The sequence below is a fragment of the Ambystoma mexicanum genome, chromosome 5p, assembly GCF_040938575.1.
Source record: "Ambystoma mexicanum isolate Mex_15411 chromosome 5p, UKY_AmexF1_1, whole genome shotgun sequence".
Taxonomy (NCBI): domain Eukaryota; kingdom Metazoa; phylum Chordata; class Amphibia; order Caudata; family Ambystomatidae; genus Ambystoma; species Ambystoma mexicanum.
This window is the reverse complement of record NC_090930.1, coordinates 575,994,055-576,009,708: the sequence shown is the minus strand read 5'-3', so window position 1 is coordinate 576,009,708 and position 15,654 is coordinate 575,994,055.

Sequence of the window (15,654 nt, the reverse complement as noted above, 5' to 3'; positions counted from 1 at the left end):
ACATAACAACTAGTCTTGTTAAAGAGCTTTGTTTTCAAGGCATTCCTGAACACAGTGAAAGAGGTTACTTTTCTGAGCTCGAGTGGTAGTGCATTCCAGTATTTTGGACCTAACACCGAGAAGCTAGCCCCCCCAGCTTTGACTCTTTTGAAGGCCGAGACTGTAAGCTGGTGTAAATATTGGGCCCGTTTGGGTCTGGTAGCAGGCCTATGGTGAATTCTTTCTGACAGGTAGGGGGGGTGCTGAGTGGGAGAGGCATCTGTGGGTGATGGCGAGGGTCTTAAACAGTATGCACTCCTTTACTGGGAGCCAATGGGCATCTCGTCTGGCCTGAGAGATATGGTCTCGTCTTGGGATGCTTAGTGCCACTCCAAGAGCGTTATTTTGTGTGGTTTGCAGTTTGTTGAGGTTTTTGGACAAAGTGCATAGGAGCAAGACACTGCAATAGTCCAGCTTCGCTCCAATGGTGGCCCTAGCTATATTAAGGCAGTTTTTTGGCCGAGAGGTACGGTTTAACTGCATTAATAATTTTGGTTGTAAGAGCGCTGACGATAAGATGGCACTAACTTGACACTTCATTGATAGGGTGGAGTCAGGTACACACCCAGTGTTTTGCAGCACACACCGTGATTACAGTGTTCTCAATGCTGAAATTGCTGTATCGGCTGTCTAGTTTGTTCAGAATTTCCTTGGGGCCTACCAGTAGGATTTCGGGGGTTGTCTCCATTGAGACATAGACCGTTCGCCGCCATCCAGGCCTGGATGAATGCATAGGTCTCTTTGAGGGTGTTAAGGTCTTGCTCATAGCAACCGGAGTGGGGAGGAGAATTTGCGTGTCATCTGCATAGTTTGTGAATGCTACACTGTGCCCATCTATGTCATTGAAGAGAGGTAAGGTGAACATGTTATAGAGGGTGGGGGAGGTGCAGGACCCCTGTTGGACTCTGCTGTGGATGTGAGATGGGGTGGCTGAGGCCTGATCAGAGAAGACTATACCCTCTTGAAAGGACGTAATCCAGGCTGTGGCTTCCTGGGAGAAATGGGCAGCCTCGCTGAGGTGTCTGCAGAGGATCTTGTGGTCGACCAGATCGAAGGTGGCCGACAGATCCAGGAGCAGGAGCAACACTGGCTTACCTTTGTCCATTGGTTCTAGCAGCTGGTTCTTGAGATCAAGCAATGCAGAGTCAGTGCCATGGCGTGGACAGAACCCAGATTGTCTTTTCCCTAAGATGTTATTCGATTCTAGATAAGACTGGATCTGCAGGTATGCAGCCTTATCTAGAATTATTAACAGGAAAGGTATGGTGGTAATTGGCATGTAGTTGTTGGGGGAGTCAGGATCCAAGGTGTTTTTTTTTTAGTAGCGGTCAAACCCATGATTCATTGAGGGAAGGAGGGACAATGCCTGAAGCAAATGAGGCATTGATGAATGCTGTGAGAAATGGAGCAAGTGCCCCCGCACAGTCTTTGATAAGGCTAGCTGGGCAGATGCCACCCTTGCAGAGGGATGGCTTGATATGTTTCATGATACATAAGACTTCTGTTTCAGTTATTTCTTTGAAGGCAAAGGGCATTTGGTAATATTCAGCAGAGTCTAGCGGCACTGGACGAGGCGTCAGGCACAGAGACTTTGGGAAGGGCATTGAAGTGAGTGTGGATTTTGTTCTGGAGGGTGCTTATTTTGTCAAGCATGGCATGTTGAATATTATTGCACCAGGTGTCGTCTTTCACAGTTTGATGTGAGTTGGTTGGGGGTATAGTAAGTTCTTTGAAAATTGCAAACTCTTTAGATTCAGATTTAGTATTATCAATTCTAAGGTTGTAAGATGTGGCTTTAGCCTCCATAGTAGCCTTTTTGTATTGTTTGGCAATAGTTTTGTAGGCCTCTTTTGTGAGGTCGGTGGGACAGGATTGCCATTTAATAAGAGCTGCACGCTTATGGGCTCTTAGGTCAAGTAGCTCGTTTGTGAACCAAGAGTTAGAGTGTTTGATGTACTTATTGTTTTTTTCTGAAGTGGTGCGCTTGCATCTATGGCATCTTTGAGAGTGGCGTTGTAAAGGTCTACAAGCTCAGTGGGGTTGTTAGAGAACTGTGGTTTTAGCACTGTTGCTTCTAGGTAAGGTAGAATACTGCCTTTAGTGAGGAGTTGTGCAGATCTGGCCATGGCTGGCGGCACTGGTATGGTGGGTTTAGGTGTAACTTTTGATGGTCAGTCAAAGTGTAATAGGTTGTGGTCGGTCCATGGGCGTGGTGTTTTGATGTCTGCTGTGCAATTGTGATCAGCTATCCAATTCAGTATATGACCTTTGGAATGAGTTGGGTTAGTGACTCTCTGGATAAAGCCCATATCTAGAAATGCTTTGGCCAAGGCTTTGCCTTTCTTATCTTTGGTGTCGTTAAAGCCCAAGTTAAGATCTCCTAGGAGTATTGCTCCAGTGTTGTTTTTTAGACTGTCTTGTACAAGGTGTAGGAGATTACATTGAAAGTCAAGAAGAGGCCCGGGGGGCGGTAAAGGACGTGGAGCATTGTTGTATTGTTTGTTGAGATGGATCATTTGACTGATAGGGCATCAAAGTTATTTACCTGGAGTAGAGTGAGTCTTTGACTATGAGGGCGACACCTCCTCCCTTATTGGTGGTTCTGTATTGCTGGAATATGGTATATCCTGGGGTTTGAGGGCTTGGCAAATGGCTGTGTCCAGAAGCTTTGTGAAACCAAGTTTCTGTGGTAGCGAGAATGTCAAGATCCAGATCTGTAATCAAGTCATGGATCTCAGTGGCATGGGCTGGGATGGACTGTGCATTGATTGGAGCACATTGGATTTGTCTGGTGGTGGGTAGCAGTAAGAAGAATGGGATACAGGCAAGGAGTAAAATAGCTGTGTAGTTAATATAAGTATACCAATGCTTAAACAAATATTTGTGGCTCATGTGATGATTAGAGTGCTTAGTTTAACAACATAAAACTTAGCCATGAATCGGTTTTGTATAAGGCCTGGTACCTTTGTTGTAGGATAGAGTACAGTTCAGATGGCCGTGCCGGGATGCTGGTGAACCGAGTGCTGTGGAGGTTCTTACCATGGTGCTGATCCTTTTCGGTGCGTGCAGCAACAAGTCCAGAGTGTGAAAGTCGGCATCTGCATGTGTGTGGGGGTTGGGCACATGGGACAAGTGCACGTGGGTGGTTGGTGTCTAAGACGGATGCTGGATCAGAAAGGGGGCAGTGTGTCTCTCCCGCAGCCGCAAAAGTCCCAGACAGGCACAACCAGGCTTAACCATTAGTTGTTGCCCTTGTTGGGTGGACCGGGTTACGCCTTCCGGTGACTGCGAGTCACGGAAGTAGAGGCTGATCAGCCTATCAGAGGCTCTCAGTGTTGCTTAGCAATGCATAAAAAAATGCGGGTCCGCCATTTTGGATGGCCTCCTCGTGGTGTGCAGGAAAGTGCATGGTTGTTGCTCGGCAGGCCACTGCACCTGGGAAAATAGGCAGCTGGATTTTGGGAGCAGGTCATAGACAGGATCAAGAAGCACAGTAGCACTGTATTGGTGACGAACATGTTTACCTGCCAAACATGGGAAGCATGAACTGGAGCCCTCAGCGTCTCGCTTCTCAGGATAGTTGCTGGTGATGCCAGGGGGAGGCAGCAGGTGAAGAGTGGGCACAGAAAGGCTTAACCATTAGTGGTGGCCCTTGTTGGGTGGACCGGCTTACGCCTTCCGGTGACTGCAAGTCATGGAAGCAGAGGCCGATCAGCCTATCAGAGGCTTTCAGCATTGCTTCGCAATGCATACACAAATGCGGATCCGCCATTTTGGATGGCCTCCTCGTGGTGTACAGGAAAGTGCACAGCTGTTGCTCAGTGCGCCACTGCAGCTGGGCGAATGGGCAGCTGGATTCGGGGAGCAGTTCGTAGGCAGGATCAAGCAGCACCGTAGCACTGTGTTGGTGACGAACACGCTTACCCGCCAAACATGGGAAGCGTACACTGGAGTCCTCTGCGTCCTCGCTTCTCAGGATGGTTGCTGGTGATGCCAGGGGGGGGGGGGGGCTACTGCCCTCTGAGGCAGAAGATGAAGAGTACCATAGCCAACCCTTCCTTCTCCAAGAAATCCCATTCTGTAAATCAATGAATGGTAAAAGAGATGTTTCACATACATCAACTGGCAATCTCCTGAAGAGGTTTACTTCCCTATCAGAGTTAAAATCATATTCCTGCTATCCACATCGACTAACATACATATTTCTTATTGGCTAGGACTAAAAAAATCAGCTATTGGCCTGAATGCTTACTTCCAGCAGGCCAACCTTCAGTCTGATCTAGTCATATAGATGGCATGAGTGCACTAGATAACGATGCTAACTGAGAAATCATGTTTGATAGTGAAGGCAGCTTAGTAGCATGTGTCCCAATGATATGCAGGAGTAACTTAAACTCCCTGTCAGGGGAATGAGACCATCAGATGAGTTGGAAAGATAACAAAATTAATATAATCATAAAAATTGCCAGCAAAGAACTCTGCTGCCCGAGAGCGCTCTACCAAAACATTACACGGGTAGCACATTGAAAGGACTTACAGCATCACTGAATACGACATACATAGTGTAAACATTCTTGCATCAGATTGGAGAGAAGCCTATAGGACAGTTGATACTATAACGGGTACAAGATTTTAATTGGCTGCCGTCTCTCCATTGCTCTTGGCACACGTGGGTCTGCTGAGCTTACCTCTGTGATGAGAAGGTCATGTCGAGCGTGTAACATAACTATCTAACTAAACTAAACAATAGGAACTGATAATGACGAAAAATGGCACACATAAAATCTTGCATGAATAGGGTTACTTAGGTCAAATGAGCTAATATGTTGACATTCCATACTCTACACTTTGGATTCTCTCTGATATCGCAATCCCCACACCCAGGTGCCCACCCAAAAGGTTCGATCAACCATCTGTCCTTCTTGGGCCCTAGTGATATAGGTGGACGTGTGTTGCTTTTGGGAGAATATACTACTGTTCCCTCCAGTTGCATTAGTAACTATGGCAGAGGGGATAAGCCATATATCTGTGTTGAGGGAAGCAGTTGTAAGGAAACAAATACTTTCAGAGTACGGCAATACATCTGGCCAATTCTATACCATGATTAGCAGGCCTTTTGTGATCCAACCTTACTTAACATGGAGCCCCTACAAAAAAGACTGTTGGCTAGAAACCAGGGCGAGATTTGACTGTCTTCTTTTGGAAGGGAACACAGCCAATTGGAAAGGGTTCTCGGACTCTGCTAGTTGTCCGGTGTGTGGACACCAGCGCAAAAATCTGGCTCATGTATTGTTTTTCTGCACTGGTTATATAGGGATACGAAGAGCTACCCTGTTACCGGCCCTAAAGAAGACAAAGATCTGCTAGTACAAAGTGGCACTCGCATTCCTCCTGAGTGCTGACTCTGTTTTTACGGCCTGGGCCCTATTCACCTTTTTAAGGAGAGCTCTCTACTTTAGAAAGGGGTTGATGAGGCTCCAGGGAGCTGGTGGCTCAAAATACAAGGGGGACTGAAGGAGGCATTGTGTTAAAAGTGACCTAATCTTTGTATTGGTGGTGTTGTAATTTCCATCAACATTACCCTACTGTGCCCCGTTTTAAAGTATGTTTGTTATGGTCTTTTGTACATGATTTTAAAGAACTATTCATGTACTGTGATATCTTTTTTGGATGTATGTAATGTTGTTTCTGTGTTTGATGGATTTTTTTGCATCCGAATAAACTTGTTTGACTGACTGACTACTACACGGAAATAGGTCTGTGATGGGGGTGTCTGGAGTAGTCGGGGCATGTTAAGCAGAATTATATGCAGTACCCTCTGGGAACACCACACACAATTAAGACTACAAGTGACAGTACAAATTCACCTTTGGTACAAGCTTGTACTACACTGTTAAAGTGGTAGCAGTAGTGGAGCAGCCAGACTTATCTCAAGAGTAAGTGAGCAGGATCAAATAGTTACACAAAGGACAGCAATTACTATGACACAGGCAAACACTGACTCAAGGTTTTGAAGTAAAAGAATATACATTTATTTCACTCTTAAGTTGTATAATATTACACCATTATAAGCAGTTCACACTCTCAATACACCACACCACTTCCCTTAAATCCCAAACAAGTTAAGCTCACAAAATGAAGTGGGAGCAAAATGGCACTCTAGCAATTTAAAAGGGAGGGAAAGACAAAGGTTATTAGAAATTAGATCAAACCAACAGGTAAGTAGTCAGGGCAGTTGAACAAGAGGAACTTCAGTGAGGAGATCAGATAGAAAAGGACTAGGGCCAAAGTCAATGGATCAAAAGTCTTCTGCTCAAGATCACACAGTTCAGGGAAGTTTGTGGTAAAGTTTGTGGCATGGTTTACGAACGAGGTTGGTTGGTAGAAATGTTAGTTTAAAAAGAAGAGAAGGACAAGCCCTCGGGTTGGAAAAAGATTTCAACACTTTCCCCACTGCTGAACGAAACGAGCAGCCGGGTTTGCACAGTACCTTAAAACAGAGAGGAAGCTGTAGCTGAGGCGGATGTTCCTGGTAGTTCCTGCAGGCTCACGGTTCCTGAGGCGACTGTCGGACTGATCAGAAGTAGGAAGACTGGAGGGTCCTGCACTACCCAGGGAAGAAACCTGCAGCAGAGAAAAGCAACAAATAAAAGGTGAGCTCCTTAAAACCCAAGCAGGGTCCGACCTTCCTGGTTATCCGGCCCACTGTAGCTCTGTACAGCGAATTCGACCAGAGGAGGGGTCCTGGCTTGCAGTTTGGGCAAACTGGTTGGTCCCACCAGCTCAAGGGAAGAAGTTTCCTGGAGGATCTTCTCTGTCATCGGATTCTGAAGATTCAGACCTGCAGCAGGGCTTCACCGGGTGGTTCAGTCGCTCTAGGGGTCCTCTTCAGCCAGTTCTTCATTGGTTCCTTCATTCCAGTGGTGACTCTGTCTTTCCAGTCCCAGAGACCTGCTTTTTTATGCAGTGTTCCCCCATTCATACAGCCTGGCTGTCAATCACAAAGCAGGGTGGCTGGCCTGGCAAGGCCAGTCCCCTTAGCCAATCAGACAAGAGTGCAACTTGGGTTACCAAGGGAACCCATGGCAGGGGTCCAAAGTGCTCTCCCTCACATCCTGCCTACCCAGACTTTCAGGCGCCTTAAGGAGGGCTTCTGTGCAGAAGCCCGCAAAAAGACAGCGAACAAACGAATCATCCCCGGATTGGTGCACAGAGAAGAACACGAGAAAGACTTTAACAAAAAGAAATGGTGAATTAACCCAGCGGGAGCCAAAATGAAATGTATTTGGTCAAGTGGGTTTATGTTCGAGCCTAATATAATAGCCTAAACCAATACCATGGTAATAACCGCGGTAGAAAAGTTTGGGTAGTTATCACTGCCACCAGCCAAGACTTAATGTAAAGGGAGCAAACCAGTGCTCCAAGAGACACAGACAAAAAGGGATAAAAATAAACCCTTTCCAATACTCCATATAAGGTGGTGTACTGGGTCTGTAGTTTAAAGAGACTACATAAAGTTAATGACAACTTTACATGTTTCTGGAAGACAGTAGTCAGTCCCAGAAAAAATGGAGTCAGAGGGAAGTCTAAAAGACAACCCTGTGTTACTGCACTGAGGGTGCTGTGTAACACACACAAACATGGTGCTCATTGTCTAGGTGAGGCTCCAGAGCCCAAGATCAAACAAATGGTAAACACACACAGCAAAACACATGAAAGAGTGGGAAAAAAGGCTCACACTCTTACCAGGTGAAAAAAATAAATCCTTTAAATCCAGCAAAGCTGCTGAGGGACTCAATAGGTAAGGGAAATTAGCCATTTATGAGAATTCTCCCTAACAGGGCACGGGAGGGTCTGATGGGTGTCAGCATGAAAGGAACTGGGAGGGTCATAGCTGGTGGGCTCTGACCTGGCAGGGTTGGGGTAGAGAGATCATGAGCGGTTTAGTGGAGATGAATGGGCACATTGGACATATGACTTGTCATTGTCTCACGCTCTCCACAGAGCACATACTTTCAGAAATGACACTACGGGATTGTAACAAGATATTGCTGGGCTTCCGTGAGAATAGGGCTTCCAGGGAGCTGACAGGGGGAGGCGATTGTGTGGGTTTGCTAAGCAAAGCACTAGGGATAGAAGAGCTGCATTTCTACAGAGAGATGGATTTTCAGACCTAGTAAAAACATGGACTTGGGCCTCATTCGAAATGGCTTCTTATTGCAGAGGTGGGGGCTATAGTGTATGTGCTATTTTATATGGGATGCCGTGCAGCAGAATTCTGCATGGGGGGTGGGTTTGTGCCTCTCCCCTTGGTTATTACATATGTTATGTTCCTGGGGTGATGCAAAGGGGGGGGGATCGTCTCCTTCCCAACATTCCCCCTTCTTGTTACTCCTAAAGTAACAAATACCCTCCCGCATTACATTGGCGCTTCTCAGCCCTTCTTACTGCCTCATCCCATGCAGGGCTACCTTTAATGGGCATCCATGCTCTACACACGCTTCTCAAACTCTCTCCCCACCTTGCGTATTCTTCAGGAGTACGGGTCATATATATATACATCCCCCACCACCCCCCATTCCATCCACACTTCTTTGTAATTTTCAAGATCGCCTAAGAAGTTATCTACCTCATCTCCAGTATTGTATATGGCCACCATGCGAGGTTTGGGCTTGTCATTCTCCCCAGTTTGACCCTGTGCTTCTTGTGTCTCATGAGGCACTCTGTTATTAGTGTTTCTATAACCAATTGTTAGTCATCATCGGACTGCTGGGAACAGCTTTTGCACAAAATTGGAGCCCTAGCTAGCACACACAGAAGATTAGCAGGAAGAACACGACCATGGGGATGAGCATCTTTATCACAGTCCTAAGCCACAAAGGCACCCAGCTAATTGCAATGCTGACCAGTCGCTTTCATGCACCCCTCGTTCTTTTCTCATTTTCACCCAAGTTCATGCACTGCTGCGATCATGTGTGACAATGTCCCGTTTTCAGCGTCTGAAGAAGGGACGAATGTGCAACATGAACTTCATATCTTTTTTCAAACATCGCCCTCCATCGCTGTGAGGAGGTCCAAGACATAGCGGGTTTGCATTGTCATGAGACACAACGCTCTTAGTTCCACCTTGATGACGTTAAGCCCCAGTTCAGTGTCATTTGTTAGCTGGATCAGCTCCCAATGTATTAGTTGAAGCCACTTGGCATTTGCTCATGTTTGGATACTGGGTATGAGTGATGAAAAGAATGTATCTGCTGAGTTGAATGGTTTGTATTCATCAGGGATCCAGGTGAGGAGGTTAGAGGATTCTTGGGATATGTAGTTTGAGGCACACTTTCTTTGAGTCAGGCTATCTTATTGCTCCTCTGTGGACAGTATGCAGTAGATGGGGGGTGTTGCTTCTGTTGGCTGAGGTGCAGATTGCAGTCCTGTGGGCACCACTCACCCTTTCACATGTTCCTCTGGTATCACAAGCAGTACAGAATTCAGCATTGGCAAAGCACCATAGCCCCTCCATGAAGGTGGGAGGTGCAAGAATGCCTGTTTGCCACACACCCAGTAGTAGTCCATTAGGGTGGCAGTGCCCTTACGGAGGTTTGGGATGACAAGAGTTCTGTTGCAGCGTGCGTTGGAACCCATTGGTACCTTTCCTTCCCCACAAAAGCACAGTCCACAATTTTCTTCGTGCTGGATTTTAATTGGTTTTTAAAGGGCAGTGACCCATGTCAGCTTAGTGATAACATGTTTGTTCCATCCATTCTAGTCTTTCATTGGACAGGCCACACATTCCTTTGGCTTTGCACATTAATATTGATTCTCACCATTCATTTTCTGCAAATGTTGTTCCTTCTATGGCTAGGAATGGCTCTTTGATACATTTTGCACTTTTCAATCCATTTTTGCAAAATCTCTTGTCAGGTGGAAGATGTTGCAGTTTTACTGTGTGAGCCTGGAAGGTGCTGTTTATCCTGCATAGTGTGAGGTGGATGAAGCATTGAGCTTCTACCAGAGGGGCCTCCTGATGTACCAGAACCTTTGGTGTTCCAGATGCGTGCAGTATCAGTGAACACACATAACAACTACTATAAGTAGCTCGATTTCCGGAGGCAATCATGTCTGAGTACCATTTGTTAGATTGGCCAGGATGACGGAGGTCTTCTACTTTATCCCCAAACCACGATATGCATCATACTTAAAGTGTTGTGTTTGCCTCCTTCCACTATTATATTGTAAGAGTGATTGTCTTTTCCCTACCAGCCTGCTACACAGTCTTTCAGTGCATTTGACTTTGAGGTAGACATCATATTAGGTTGTGAGGTATCTTGCAAAGCGGTAAACATGGTAGAAGGTGGCAATGTAACATTATTTGCATCTGGTAAGTTTTCACCTTACTTATTTAAAAACACTGTGGGCCTTGGGGTTAGTCTTGTTACAGATTTGAACAAACTAGTGAGGTTAGGGGTGTGTTATTGTCCCAGTTCAGTTTTACTCCCTACCCCCTTCTTTTATATGGGTTCCCCAGATAAAAGACGCTCCCCATTATATTCCTAAAACAATTATTGTTATGGAGAACACTATTGCAATGACGTTCAATCCACATTTGTAACTGTATGCCCTTGTGGCATTTATTCTATTCCTACTGCTATCTAACTTATTATTTTCGCTGTTTAATGCTGTAAGGTCCAGCATTGTTGCAGCTATGGAAAAGGATCAAACATGGTGATGTTATAGAATGGGAAATGGAACATTGGGACGAATGAGAGAGAGAAAGAGTGAGAGAGAGATTGATATATCATTCAGTTATTTTCAGAAGTATTTTAATTACATTAAATATTTTCATTATTTACATTTTGTGCTGTCTTAGATCTATGTCCAGTAACCCCATACAGTATTGCAGCATTTGATTGATTGGTATCTAGTTTTTCAGGTGCTATACTATCGTACATCAGAAAGGTGGATCAGTACCTTAGCCCTTTCACTTTTACAGCAAGGGGCGTACAATAGATCACCTCATATGGTCCATGGAATCTGGGAGAGTTCCACTTGTGGACGAAACTCTGTACATATACTACTCTCCTGGCATTAGAGGTTGTGTTGGGCTGTCTTGTGCTGAATAGATATGTCAGTTACATTGTCTGCAGTGAAAGATGGTGTGATCTGTTTGGCAATACATCTCAATGCTCATGTGAGCTGTGTGATGTACTCTTTAAATTCTTCTCCTAATACAGTGGCTGTTATGTGTGCATCAGAAACTCTTCTCACTAGCAACAGTGGCTTTTACATGCGTCGGCCAATCACAATTTCGTGGGGAGACAGGTGTTGGTCCTTACTTGGCTGAGTACGCAGATGAAAAAGTGCTGGCGGCAGGCAGTACACCCAATTTTTCTTCAGTGAATTGCATAGTTCATTCACAAAATGTGTACCATTGTCTGATCTTATGACTTCACATATACCCCATCTGGGAACAAATTCTCTGACCAAAGGTTTAACAGAGCACTTTGCATCAGGGTGGGCGCAGGGCCCAGCTTCCACACATCGCGAAAATGGACACACGCTGTCCAGTCAAATGGTTCAATATATTTGATCGAATGACAAATTGGTCGAATCAATTTGGTCGAAAAAAAAAAGGTCACTTTTTTTTTTAAAGTATTTTTTTTTTTGCTCTAGTATAGGTAAAAAAAGGTGTTTTAACACCAAAAACATGGGTTGGGGGGGACCCCCCCAAAAAAAAAAAAAAAAAAATTCGACCATTTTTTCGACCAAATTGATTCGTCCATATTGTAATTCAATCAAATGCATTCGACCAAATGTCTGGTAACCTGGACACACCACCACAATTAGATATCTTGCTTCATTGCACCTCTCTCCAATGTCCGTGTAGTCAATGTGCAGCCTCTGGGAAGGGGCCCACGGGGCTGAGTAATGTTCACTGCACTGTTTGTAGGGTCATTCCAGAATTGAAGATTTGACACGTGGTACACTCAACCACAATTTCATTGAGATGCTCATGAAGGTTTGGGATAAACCAATCCTCCTGAAGATCTGCAGCAATGTGTTGTTTTGAGCTATGGGCGGGAAAGTGCAATTGTTTGAATGCAACCTATAACAATTCTACAGCCATGACTACCTTTCCCATTGTGTCCTGTCTCCAGACTAAGTCTGTAGGGGACTGTGTGCATCCCCTCTTGGCCCATAGATCCTGCTCAGTTTGTGGGGCTCTCATTTGTAACTCAATTATTTGGGCAATGGGTAGTGCATTATAACCGTCTGATTTTAGTTTGTCTGCTTTACTTAGTATGTATTCTTCACTGGGGATGGGGAGGTAGCTGCCTCTTCTGTGGCTGTGTCTGCAGTCACGTTTCCCAAAGAGATATCGTCCAAATTATGGGTGTGTGCTTGGCACTTCACGATAGCTACCAGTGAGGGTTGCACTAATGCTTCAATCAATGTATTTAGCAAATCTGCATGTTGTACTGGGGACCCGTCTTCTCTCCTAAATCCCCTCCTCCTCCATCTGGAAAATCCAGCATTTACCGTGGTGATTACATATGCTGAATTAGAGTATACAGTTACTAAACACCCTTTTGCTGCATGGAGATCTTCAATCAATGCCAACAGCTCTGTGGCTTCTGCAGAAAAATGTGTGGGCAAATATATTTTAATCAGTGTTTCATATTCCCCTCAATCTTGCTACTGAGGCTCCTGAATGTTTTTCACCTATTTCTTGGCAAATGGATGTTGACACATAAACAGATAATACTTCTGCTTCTTCCAATGTATTTTCGCTTGCTTTAGGAAGGTTGCCCCCTTCTCCTTCATTTGTAGCACAATCATGCTCTTGCATATCTTGGGCAGTGCATGACTCTGTGAGGAATGTGGCTGGATTTACTACTTTGCATCTGATGAAATGGATATTGCGGCTCGACAATATAATCTCATACGCTGATGCTCTCTGTGTTGTGAGGGTGGATTTGGATCTTTTAAGTATGGCAAACATGGAGTGCTCCACGTAAAGGGTGACAGAGCACCCCAATACAATTGCGGAGCTCATTTCAATAGCAAAGGTGGCAGCTGTGAGAGCCTTTTCACAAGCCAAGTGACCCGGCATTATCGAATAGAGTGTGCCACTGTAGTAGGCCAGGGGTTTGTGACCCATGGATGTCCTTTGTTTTAAAACTGCTGCCATCAGGTTGCCATTAGCATGCACAAAAAAAGGTAGAATTTGCGCTCATAATCAGGTGTTGCTAGAACTGGGGCCATGGAAATCATTTCTTTAAGGTTGTCAAATGCTGTCTGCATTTCAATTGTCCACATTATGTGTATTTTTTCCTTTTGTGCTTCTTTAAGACCTGCTAACAAGGGCCTGATGTATGCGGCATAATAAAATATCCAGGTCCTGCAGTAGTTACATATTCCCAGGAATTTTTCCATGTCTTAGACTGTGTGTTGTCTGTCCGAGACATGCACTGTTGCTGCCCTGTCAGGTATAATTCTCTTGCCATCTTTTGAGATCAATTGGCCCAAGTACAGGACCTTGGTCAGACAGTATTGTAGCTTCTTCTTATCTACCTTGTACCCTTTGTGTGCGAGCAGTTGGAGAAGGGCGATGGAGTCTTTCCTACAACTTTCTTCACTATCACTGCAAACTAGGAGATCATCTACATACTGAATTATTGTGCCGGGAACTTGAATATTGCCAAGATCTTCGTCTAAAATCCTGTTGACTATGCTAGGGCTTTCACAGTAGCCCTGGGGCAAACAACAGTGTTTGTACCTCCCCCCAGTGTAAATGCTGTGAGATACTGGGAGTTGGGATCAAGGGGCACAGAGAAGAACATGTTTTTTAGATCCACTACAGTTTAAGTGAGTGGCCTGTTTTAGGATGCTGCATAAAATTAAAGCAGGATTTGGAACAAGAGGAAACTCTTTTTGGACTATGTCATTGAGTGGGCGGAGACCTTGTATCATATGCCACACCCCCTGTCACTTTCTTCATCAGATATATGGCTGTATTGCATGGGGAGTTGGAGGAGACAATAATACCTTGTTCTAGGACGGCACACAGTGTTTAATGCATTCCTTCCTCTGCCTCTCTGGACAGGGGGTACTGCTTCACTCTGGGCAATATTGCTCCTGGTTTTAACGTCACTTTTCTCAATAGCCCTACATCACAAGGATTAGTGGTCCACAAATGAAGGGGCACTTGTTGCATATCTGTATCATAAAAGGAAGGTGGTGCACTGACGATAGCCACAAGGGAGCTGGGCAGTTGTCTGTACTGTACCATCACTTCACAAGGAATACTTATTTCCAAAATAATTTCCCCATCATTGCTGTTGTCCATGAACAGCTCCTCATCACTAAGATCACGTAATGGTGTATTTGGGTGAATGCACAACACTGTGTGCCATTCACATCCCTGAGTGTCCATTCCTATTGCTACAATCCTCTTAGCAGACACCTGCACCCCTTCAAGATCTAGGGACAGAATTGTGCCAGCAACCATCTCAGGGCCAGTTACAGGGGCGAACACAAAGTCAGAAGGCACTCTCCATTCCTTTCTTGTGAGCTCAGGTACTGCTTGAGCCAATACTCTGATCCCATAGATGAACATATCAGGGTCCACTGGGATCCCTCTTACTCTCAACTCGTTTGCCATTGTGTTTATCAATAGCATTGCTCTGAGGGAGGTATTTACAGTTACATAGTATATATTTGTAATTACATAAGCAGTATTTACATATGGCACTATTTACATAATGACATTGGAAGGATACAGTAACATATATATATATTTGCAGTTATATATAAAAATAGGTATGTTTGGCAATATTTACATATGACATTGGATGGTCATTGGGCAAAATGCAATAGGCAGTGCAGTCATTATATCAGGAATGCATCAGGCTTTTCAGAACTTACAGCTTGAAGGTAGGGTGGGAGCAAATAAGGGGGTCCTGTTGTGTAGTAGGAGCTACTTACGAGGAAGAAGCAGGGGCTAATGAGCCAGGTTTTGACATTATTTCTGAATTTGTGGAATGAAGGTTCAGTTCAGATGGTGGAGGCTAAAGTGTTCCAAGCTTTAGCTGCTAGGACGGGCAAACCTCTGCCTCCAGCCTTTTGGAGCTTAAACCTTGGGATGATAAGGCAGTTGGTTTGTGAGCATCTGGATGGTCGATCAGAGGAGTTCAGTTTGAAATTGTTACAGAGGTATATCAGAGCTAGGTTATGTAAGCATTTGAAGGTGAGTGATAAGGTTGTAAGTCAATTCTTTGATCGATTGAGAGCCAGTGAGTGCTGCGTCTTAACTCTGAGATGTGGAGTGATCTGGGAAAGTTAGCATGTTGTTCTGAAAAGTTTGTAACTTGTTTAAATTGTATTGGCTAGTGCCTAGGTAAATGGCATTGCACTAGTCTAGCTTGGTTACGACTAGTGCCCTTGCAAGGGTGATGCAGTTAGTTGTAGTTAGGAATGGTCTGCAAGCGTTAATAGCTGTGGTAGCATTGATTTGTCTAGTTAAAGAAAGAGAGGAGTCAATATACATACCTACGTTTTTTACATCCTTTGATACCTTAATGTCATTGCCATCAATGATGAATGAGTTTAACTGTTTGT